This window comes from Boleophthalmus pectinirostris, unplaced genomic scaffold (genome assembly GCF_026225935.1).
Source record: "Boleophthalmus pectinirostris isolate CB_2022bp ecotype Guang Dong unplaced genomic scaffold, ASM2622593v1 HiC_scaffold_17, whole genome shotgun sequence".
Lineage (NCBI taxonomy): Eukaryota > Metazoa > Chordata > Actinopteri > Gobiiformes > Gobiidae > Boleophthalmus > Boleophthalmus pectinirostris.
This window is the reverse complement of record NW_026571115.1, coordinates 19,865,029-19,875,859: the sequence shown is the minus strand read 5'-3', so window position 1 is coordinate 19,875,859 and position 10,831 is coordinate 19,865,029.

Here is a 10,831-nt window from a genome sequence, read left to right as displayed (position 1 = left end):
ACTTAAATTTTGTCAAATGCAACTGCAATTAGACAGATAAACCACATTTGCATGTTTTGCTGTTCTCACAGTAATGGAGCTACTTGGTCGTCAGTAAAAACAAAAAAACAAAATACAAAAGAACAATAAGCAGCAGTCTTACTCTCAACACATTTCCAACTTGAGGCTAAACTATTGTTTTCACCCAAATCTCTGGAAATGAATAAATAAATGCTGCTTGTACTTTTTTCTCTGGCTGATCACCGAGAAAGCAGCGCCGGGGCAAACATATGCCACTTGCTCTGTGTGACGAGCGCATTAAACCTTCATCACAGGAGAACATCTTTATTGGCAGCTGTAGTTTCGACACCGTTCCAGCAAATGCCAGAGGACAAAACAATGGCAATGATAAGAAAAGAAAAGCAGGTTTAACAACATCAACAACAACTGCCAAGAACCTCTAACGACAACAACAGGAAACAGGAAGTTGAATCTGTGTTAGAGGGATATGACCAGTCGGTTTGTCTTTGATGTTTTCTTTTGTTGTGTGGGACTCTTTGGCCTCTTTGTGTAAATGGATGAATGTTATTGGACCAGGAATGCTTTAACATGCTTTCACTGACTAATGATGAATGCTTCCTCTACACTACCTGTCAAAGTGCACAAGCAATGGAGCTACTGGGTGCTGCAAAGGTTTGGTGTGTATTGTTTCTTATCACTAGTTCATTCATTAGTTTGTTTCTGTTGTGTAATAATGTGGAATTGTGTTTATATTGGAGTAAATGATTTGTTTATGAAGTCTAAATATTTAAACCAAAAAAATGAATAGTGTATAGTCACTGCGTGGATTGGAGGTTCGGCATTGGCTACAGAGTGTCCAGTCACAAGATAATTGAGAATTAAACCTCACCATAAAAGAGAGAGATACTTTAATGATCCCGAGGGAAATTCAAGTCTTGGTGCAGCAGCGACAACATTTAAGACTTCTCAGGAGCATTTGTGTCAATGCTGTGCAGTTTAACAGGAGGAATGGTCAGCTATGGTCATCAGATCATGTGGAAAAGCCAAAAGAGTCTCTCCTCTGTGTCCTGCAGCACCACAGCCATGTCCAGGGGGAACCAGGTGAACTCAACAGGAAAGGCTCATTCTTACTCCACTCTGTGTTTGGGTTAGTGATGAAATGGTCCATTCCCTCAAAGTGTTTCCTTTCAAAGTCTTGGATTATTTTCTCTTGAAGGTCTTCTGCCACATCTGCTGCCACATATGGTGTAAAAAGTCTAAGTCTAAAGCATCTAAAATGTCCATAACTACCTCCTTAGCTAGCTCTTTAGCTAGTCTCTTACATGATCTCCATGGACATTTCACAAAATCCAGCACTTACTTTTGTCCTCTGAACAGCACAGGCTGCACATCTTAGTTGGTTAAAATCCCATGATATGATGTAAAAACTGAACTGAAAAAGTGTTGGAGCCAGGTAGCCACAAAAGCAGCCAACCACACTGTTGCCATGGTTAATACCATTAAGTGGAACTAGTGAAGCTCCACTCCTGCTGCTCCTCCTCTGCTCGAGTGTTGGACCCATAGACTGTATAAAAGAAGTGGACTAAGTGAGTGTGACATCACTCTTAGCGTTCATCGCCACTCAAATGAAGCTCGAATTTGGAGCCAGGGTCTATATTATGAATAGAATTATTTGACAGACAAAAGAGTGGGGAAAAATAAAAACAGGATCATGTGGAGTGGGTTAATATGAACCTTTTAAGACTAAAATGATGAGGCTCACAGCAGCGGTCAGAGAGAGGGACGACAATATTCCAGTGTAAGTCAATGGGAGCCAGGGTCAGAAGGAGCCAGAAGAGCCGCAAGTGAACTTCCTATTTGGAACACACCAGCTAGAGTGTTAGCTATGTCCATTTGTATATACAATCTATGCTTGGACCCTTCTTGTATGGAAGAGTCAATCAAGAAAGACAGACATTCTTAAAACTAATCCATATATTTACAAATTACTTCATCAAGTTTAAATGTGGACAAATGAGAATAAATTTGCCGCTAACAAACAAATCCAACATGCAATACTGCTCCTCAATCTCCTCTTGGCAATGAAGAAGAACTATGACTCTAAATAAAGAAAAATACATTTAATCCTGAAACACAAAAGAGTTTTAAAGTCCACCAATCAGTGCATCTTCTTCTTTTTAAACAGACCTTAACGGAACCTTATCACCAGCCGCTGAAACAAAGACGCCTGTTTATGTTCTTTGCTTTCTTCTTTTTTTGGTTCCTATCTCGCTCCCACGTCCGCACGCCCATGCACCGTGGCCTTCCTTTGACATCCAGATAGGCACATTTGTTTGAAGTGACTCATCAAAGAGGGGTTTGGCGAGTGACAGGAGCGTTCCCCCCATGTTCCTCTGGTCCCCTGCCGCTAACCGAGCGAATGCACAGTCAGGAGCCGGGAGGTGACCACTGGAAACTTTTCATTTGATCAACTGATAGGAGCATGCTGGTGCTTTCTCCGACTGGTTTCAAAAAGAGGGATCAAGAGTATGAAGTTGGCAGGATGCATATGAGGAGAGGAGAGCGGTCCCCCGATGGGCGATACTTCGGTGTGTCCAATATAAGGGAGTTAAGGTGTGTCTTGTGTAGTGCAGATGATGGAAAGATGAGAAGTACGCAGCAGTGCCCGGGTCCAGGGAATATAAAAGAGACTGCTGCCAACTCCCACTGATAAGAAGAGTCACACCAAGAGGATCATGGGAAAGAGAAATAAACACTGGAGCCAGATAAATGCCATTCAAATATAAATTGCAACAAAATGTCAGACTGGTGAAAGTAAAAAAAAAAAAAAATTGATATGTTTTGAAGATGCCAGTTACTGTTTATATTGTGAATAAGATAAGATAAACCTTAATTTGTCCCACAATGGGGGAATTAAAGTTATGCAATGCACAGGTAGGAGAAGGAAAATAGGAACAGGCATGAATAATCAATAAGGTAAAAGACAACCAATCAGGAGTATGATAATAAAGCCATAGGAGATGTGTAGCTATCCTATTTTATTTAATTAAGTGCAATGTAATGTGTCCATTAAATCTTGATGAATCAATGGCCCAAAAATGTACATGTTATTATTCTTGAACCACATGCATTCTTGTGAGCAGGGATGCCTCTCAACAGATCTGACCTATAACTTGACCTACTGGCATCACCTGTTAATCTCCATGGAGATTTATAATGTTTTAGCCCATTCTGTGGATTGTTTCAAGCCAGGCTGGCGCCACCTAGTGCCTCTGCTCAATTTAATTTATCTCTAGCGACTAAGGAATCACAACACAATAGACAGTTTGCAAGAACCCCGGAAGTGCGAGTCTGGGCATCAGTCAATCAGCGAAGGGCCATACATTCTCTGTTGGCAACGATTCCCGAGATTGACGATTTAAAGCCGGAACAAAGAGAAGGTTTTGTGAATTTTATCAAGGGGAAAGACGTTATTGCCCTTCTTCCTGCGGGATTTGGGAAAAGCTTAGTATACCGGTTATTAAAATAAAAAAAGTACCCGCCTTCCGTTGAGGGAACAAATTCTAATGCTGCGAGGTCAGACGGTTTCCACGAAGTGAAACCGGCTGATGAATCAGGGTAGATCATTTCATGCAAAGCACTATCATCTCCATGGAGACAAGCAGGTGGCAGACATCACCAGAAAAGTAACATTGTGCATCTTTAACTTAAAATATGGGACTGTGTAGTTTGACCAGTAGTTTACATGGCTACATCAAAGACCGTTCCCCACAGCGGTAGTTCATGTGACCAGTACGATGGCACATGACGGCAGAGGAGATGCTGTTGCAGAAACAACATGGGCAACTTTAGCTAGTTGAGCTAAAGAGTGTCGAAATGACTGCAGAGTCTACAGCTGCAGTTCAAAGCCTATCAGTGTTTGAATCTTAACAAGAAGGAAAAAAGGCCTGTGCGCATAGGGAGAGAGGGCAGAGCCAGCCTTAGATCTTCCACCTCTGTGTGCTCACATGCACACAAAGTCACGGCTCAGGCAAACATATGCAGCAACATCAAAACGCTAACATTAAAGGGCACGCAGACAATCACATCAAGACGCACAGCGAGAGCCACAAGAGTGCTGACACACAAACAGCGCCAAAGCAAACACACACACACAAACTCATACACACAAACACATACACAAACACACACACACAGAGCTGGAGTGTGAGCAACCCCGTCCGGCAGCTGTGGGAGGTCACACAGACATGACAGTGGTGCTATCAGGCCAGCATTAAGGCCTGCCGCTTTAAACACAACCTTTTGAAGTCACACCAAAGTCAGACACTGGGATCTCTCATCTCCCATCTCCCTTTTAACACTGCAGTGCCGACATTTCATTCTGCCCTCTTTTCATGCTCCCCGCTTTGAATTCTGCCTTTTAAAAAGACTAATTTTAACTTCTTCAAGGCTGGAAAAACAGGCAAAGGCGTGTCGTTAGGATTCTTCTGCCTGACATCTTTCTCTTTGGCGTTCAAAGGTAGCCAGGGTCCACAAAGTAGCGCTGTGCCTGTGATGTTGCTGCTAAATAGAGCATTGTGTCTCTGACACGACTGGCACATTAGCTTTTATCTGGAGGCTAATACATGTTAAAATGACTCCATTAATGCATGCATATTGTGAATTATCTTGTTACAAACCCATCACAAAGAATAGACGTTCTGCATCCAACTTGTCCCCTGGGCCAGTTGTAATGTCTCATATTAAGTGTGTCACTCCAGTTCATTGTGGTTTGCCATGGGCATTTCCAGCTCCACTGCAGAGATACACAGTTACACACAGATGAGTGTCTCTCATGAGCGAGCACTTCATACTAATTTGTTCTGGAAGCAACTAAGCTAACGTGTACCACATGTCCATGACGTCACCGGGCCACCATTGGCCTATGCACACATGCTACAATCTTTTAACCCTGCATCTTGAACTGGAATTCATTACAGGTATAAAAAACATAATCTAAACAGGTAACAAACAAAAAAAACAATTTCAGGAAATAAGAGACCTAGGTGTAGTGTACCTTCATAATAATCCACTGCCATATCTTCCAGAAAGGTTTTGTGAGACTGAGACGTTCATTTTCATGTAGACAGTTTTTGGAGCCTTTCGTTGGTGGATGGTGTAAGAAGACAAAAAGCAATAAAAGCAACAATGATCACAATTTGGAAATACTGAGATTGTGATTCTTTTTTTTTTCATTCACAAACAGTTCTTCCCCTGACTTCCCTCAAATTTTCATCTGGTCATGATGGGTAAAACTAATTTGATTTGGACTAAAACCTGTGTTACCTGCGAAGGCAAAACAAACTTCCCCTTAACTCAGGCATTTTAATGAAACACATTCTGCATTGTTGGTGTCTGCTAGTCCTCCTGTAATTTCACATGAAAGTCCCTCATAAACAAAGATAAACTAGGCGATGACAGGCCTACTTTGGGGACTTGTAAACCCATCGTCACCGCTCCAGAGCAAACGCGCCTGTTTGGTTTGGGGTTGGAACAGAGACTGGTGCAGCCTGAGCCTCTTTGGGCCGGACACACTGCTCTCCTCTGTATCTGACCCAGGCTCATTTTTGTGTTCGCTCCCCTCAGAGTGTCAGTGTGGAGCAGATCAAACGCACGGCTAAGCTCTGGTTTGTTTACTCCGCTCTGACCCACGCCCAGCCAGCGACGAGCCAGCACCAGCGCTTTTTCCACTTTTTTGGTTTTTCATCTGGATCACAAGCACGTCTTCTCTCCCCTCCTCTGCCCTCTCTGCCCCTCAAAAGTTTTGTTCAACAAACACTCTTCTTTTTTAACACTTCCTCTTCATAGACTGGGTTAAAATAACAAATCAAGTTACATTTTGATTCCTACTGATATTGATTTCTATAAAAATTTAACATATTGCTAATTTTATTTAAGTAAGTTTGACCTAAGAAAATATTTGTCTATTCAATTATCACCAGATTAGCTTTGCTAGCAAGACGAATTCTCCCAATTTTTGTGAGTTCAAAAACTGAATTGTTTGGATGTAATAGGTCCCGACCAATCACATGGCAGCACTGTGGTTTGTGCAGAACCGAGAACTGAAGAAACCAAAACAACAATGGAGATGCCACTAGACAAACTTCTGCTTGTTTTAATAAAAATACGGATTATTTTGTTTTTGAAAAACATGCAAAGGGAAGCGCTCTGAGCATATGAGAACTGGTAATACGCCTGATGCTTTTCTCTCAACTAGATTTAAGTAAATGTTAATTTTTTGGCTTGTTCTGCTGTTGCGACATAACCTTGATGGATTCTCGCGATATTTGTGAGTTCATAAACTCACAAGAATCCATCTTGAATGAAGGCCGTTGTAAGGATAATTGGGTGGGCAGACCAATCACAGAGCGGGATTGAGGTCCAAGTCAAAGGTGAAGTGCCCAATGGAACCAATGTAAACATGTTGATCATCATGATGTTCTGTGTTTTCCTACCACTTTCAGCAAGAGCCGTCCCAGATCATCAATGTGAGAAAATGAGACCTACACATATCAATCTGACAAGAGCCAGGTTACCACCAGATCTAAACAGGGTCAAAAACAGGACTACAGTATGCCAGGTCTAAACATACAACAACAACAAATATCACTAGCCAAATGTAGGACAAACATTTGAATGAAATTGACTAAAAACTAAATTAAGCAAACATAAGACCTATGGTGGACCTTGTGCACCACCAGAAGGACACATACCACTGGTCTGACAAACTGTGGATTAGACTGATCTAGCTGTTTGATGTGTGACTAAAGTATTCACAGGACAACTTAATGCAAGTTTATCAAGTTCACAAGTATCTGTTTATGGATACTTCAGTCAGAGGTAGATTCTCCAGTATTTATACAAATCAAAACTGTCCTGTCACTTGTACAGGTATAAACAGTTTATGATCTAGTTGCCTACTTTTACTGGAATGTTGACCTCACCTACATCATCAGATCTTGGTAATAAACAAAAGGACAAGACGCCAGATACAAGAGATTAAAATTAGTTTCTTTTCAAGAGTGGCTTTATGGGGTGAGTAGTTGTGTCTTGCTAGTGAAGCTCAGTGTAGAGCTGCTGCTGCTCCATAACAGCCCACACTTTTTGCCTCTAACTGAACATATTCTTGATTAAAAAATACATGAATTAATATTATGAACTGATTTAAAAGACACAACATGACTTTTATTGTGTCAAAAAGCTTGTAGTGGATAACGATAAAGGAGATTTTTCAAGAGATTACAAAACAGTTCAATAAAGTTGTGCTGATCACTCCTAGTAAATACACTTTATGGGCTCATTTTATTGTTTTGGGTGCTAGCAAGTAAAACAGCTCATTACCCAGAAGGCTTTGCAGTTACACGGGGTTGGTAGGATTTCGCAGAGGAGAGGTTGACTGTGGTTGGTATCCATGGTGTAACTTGATTTGACACATTGGAGTGGTTTCAAGAGCCTCAAGGGATCCCACTAATACTCTCATTCATTTAGTGGCAACCTCCAGAAGTTTTATAGGTTGAGAAGAATTCGTCTTGTTTACCTCAGCTCCAAACGAAATGATATAAGTTTTAGCTAGCTTATGTTAACTTTTCTTGATAAGAAGCTTTGATTGCACATGCAGGTTGAACGCCAGAGAAGCTTTTCTCACGTGCAGTGCCCAAACAAGAAACACATGTAGCCCCACTTCCTAACTCCACTTCCCCTCTCTCCGCCCCATCTTCATGCTACACGCTTTCCCCAAGCCCTCACGGTGGGAAAAAAGCTCAAAGATTCAAAAACACATGTGGTTAGCCATAAAACTTCACATGCACTCTGAGTACCCCAACCCCCTCGACTCATCTCCCTGCATTCATACAGACCTACAAGGTGCTGGAAAGTCCTACACCGGCCAGACAATAGGGCCAGAGGAAGCACATCAGGCAACAATCTGAGCTGTCTGTAGTGGCAGGGGAAAACAAAGAGGTTTGGGGGGGCTGATGGGACAATGGGGACAGTCAGAGAGAAGGTGACTGCAGGCTATACCATTCCAGGACAGGCAAAGAACAATACCCATCACTGTGGCTTGGCGGGGCGGTGCTGAGGTGAAATCCAAGACAAACGTAAACACCAAAGGAGGACAATGCTGCGCGCTCACTTTACAAAAGATGTGTTTCCTTGAGCTGAGGGGAGGCGATACCCACAATCCCCTGCATGTCCCGGGACGCCATCATAACTCACGTCCTGAGCAGCCTTTTAGCAGAGCACCTCCTCACTGGTGTCCCACTCCGGAGGCAGATTGAGTTTCTGGCCCTCAACGTGCAAAAGCCTTGTCTTCTCCATTTCCTAAAGCGTTTGTGAGACACATAATCTCTTCAGATTCTTCTGAGGAGGGGAATATAATGCCTTTCTTCTGGCAGGAAAAAAGACAGATTTGTTCCAGCCTTCAAATGTTTTGGGGCCTGTGCTGCAAAAGTTCAACTGGTCTGAACTGTTTTTCCATTTCATTTGGGAAATGTAGGTTTGTGTTTTTTTTTTTGGTTTGGTTTGGTTTGTAAATTGTTAATTTTTTACAGAAAATGTGGGATATATTACTTAGAATGGATTTATTGTTTTAATTATACATTGGTAAACCTTTATCCAACATTACTTTCACTAAACCTACAGATTGGAAAAGAGAAACTCTATAAAAGTGCACTATGTACATTTCTGGTTGGGGGTCTGTCACCATCTTGTTTCTATGAATATGTTATTGCTCTGGCTGTAATGTTCCACAGTATGACATTAAACAGCTCTATCTTACATTTATTCAATTACAGATAGTTTTATAGCTCAAAAATACCTAGAAAAACAGCCATTCTGACTGTGAGCGTGATCTCCACAGATCTGACCTATAACTTGGTCTGGTTTTGTCTTCATGATATCAATTCTGACAGGACCAATGTGAATGGTACATTTTGGCATGTTGTATGTTGTACTTTAAGTGGTAACTGCTTTTATTTTTGTATTTGGCTGAGCTGGATCTATAAACTCTTCTCTTTCTGGTGGGTATGTTTTGGTTCCTCTGGCTGAACATCTAAACAGAAGCTTGGAGTGAAAGTCATGTGATCGTTCTGATGGTTGGGGGCTCAGCTAGCACCGCGGCGCCTGGCCCATATCCAGACATGGGCCCCTGGTTGACCACAGTCCCGGGGCTGTCTGGGGTGACGCTGGTGTGGAACAAGCGCTATGGCGGATCCAGGTTTCAAATGATGGGGTACCAGACCCAAAATTGAGGGTCCCACTCTCTCATATCCTTCTCTGGTAAGATGATTGAAGTGTGTATATTATGAATGAGGTTAAGGTTGTGGTGACTCTGAGTTGTTCTCATGGTCTGGTAGCAGAGACAACCGTATACATTTGAACTTCCTTCCAAAAATCCTATGGTCCCAGGACTGGAACAGTTGATTTGACATAAGCTTTGAGCCAAAGGCCTTACCCAAATCCCTCTCCATTTGGAAGGTTGTGTTTCTATAATTTAACCCTTTTAAATGGCAGAACAGGTATAGCAGATATAATGCTAGCACAAGAATTATTCAAATTTTAAGATCTGGTGTGGAACAGTATTGCCTTGATGGAGGTCTGCCATCCTGTTCATTTTCACATTAAAAAAATCTACCAATTAACTGTGACATCATGTGATCGCTGCTCTTTTCACATCCTGCCATTCTTCCTTTAAACCTTAAAATATCCCAAAGCTTAAAGCCCACCCACCAAAGCTGTGACCTGCTGAATAGAAGGCTTGAGTGGCTAACCCTGTGCTCCTTCTCAAAGTTGACCTGACTGAAATGGCCCCGGACACAAAGGCGAGATCCCGGGTCTTCTGACAGAGGAGCGCTGCTGAGGGAGAGCTCTTAGTTCTGAAGGGTGCAGAGGATGGCCTTCAAGTGTATGCACTGACCTTTGCTGATGAAAGCTCTGAAAATGGTATTTTAACAATATCATGATGCCCTTTCAATATGAAAGGCAGCATAGGCGACGCTCTTGGCCAATAGCAACATAAAAGCAGGCAGGGTGAGGGAGACCAGAGGCTGATCACGCTGCAAGGGAATTAGAAAGCAGATAAGCTTATAGAGCATATATTTAAATTGAATGTTCTTATGTCCTGGTGTAGATACACAATTCAATAATGGCAGGTGAATGTTGACTGGACTGACCAAACCACATATGTTGTTGATATGCCATTGAAATAGACATCAGTGGCCAGACATTACAATATAATCAAATAAATGTATCATTTTGAAGTAGATATTAAATGCATTTTGTGTAAATCATCATGACTTACTCCATCACCCTTACCAAAACTTTTATTTAAATGTGCACTGCATAACATTTTTAGTGAAACGTCTGCCACCCACTTGTCTCTATCGAAATCTTATTGCTTTGTCTAGAATGTTCCACAGTATAGATTAAACATATCTATCACAAAGCAGACAAGCAGGTTTATAGCACTATCCCTACATTACATCTGTGGAGAGTCACCCCTATTCACAGAAGAAATTATTGTACATTTGAGCAAAAGAAACACCCGTAATGAGTAAATGCTAAATGGATATGTTTAATGTCATACCATGGAACATTCCAGGGAAAGCAAGAACATCTCCATGGAGACAATAGGTAGCGGATCCTCCAGAGCACCTTTGAATGAAGGATAATCTAACTTTTGAAAGCAGAGGTCCCCACCCAGTGCAGACCTCCACACGTGTCAGACTTTGTAGCCCACAGAACAGAAGGGTTAAGTGATGCAAAGGTGTTAAAGGTGCATTACATAGTGTCTGCA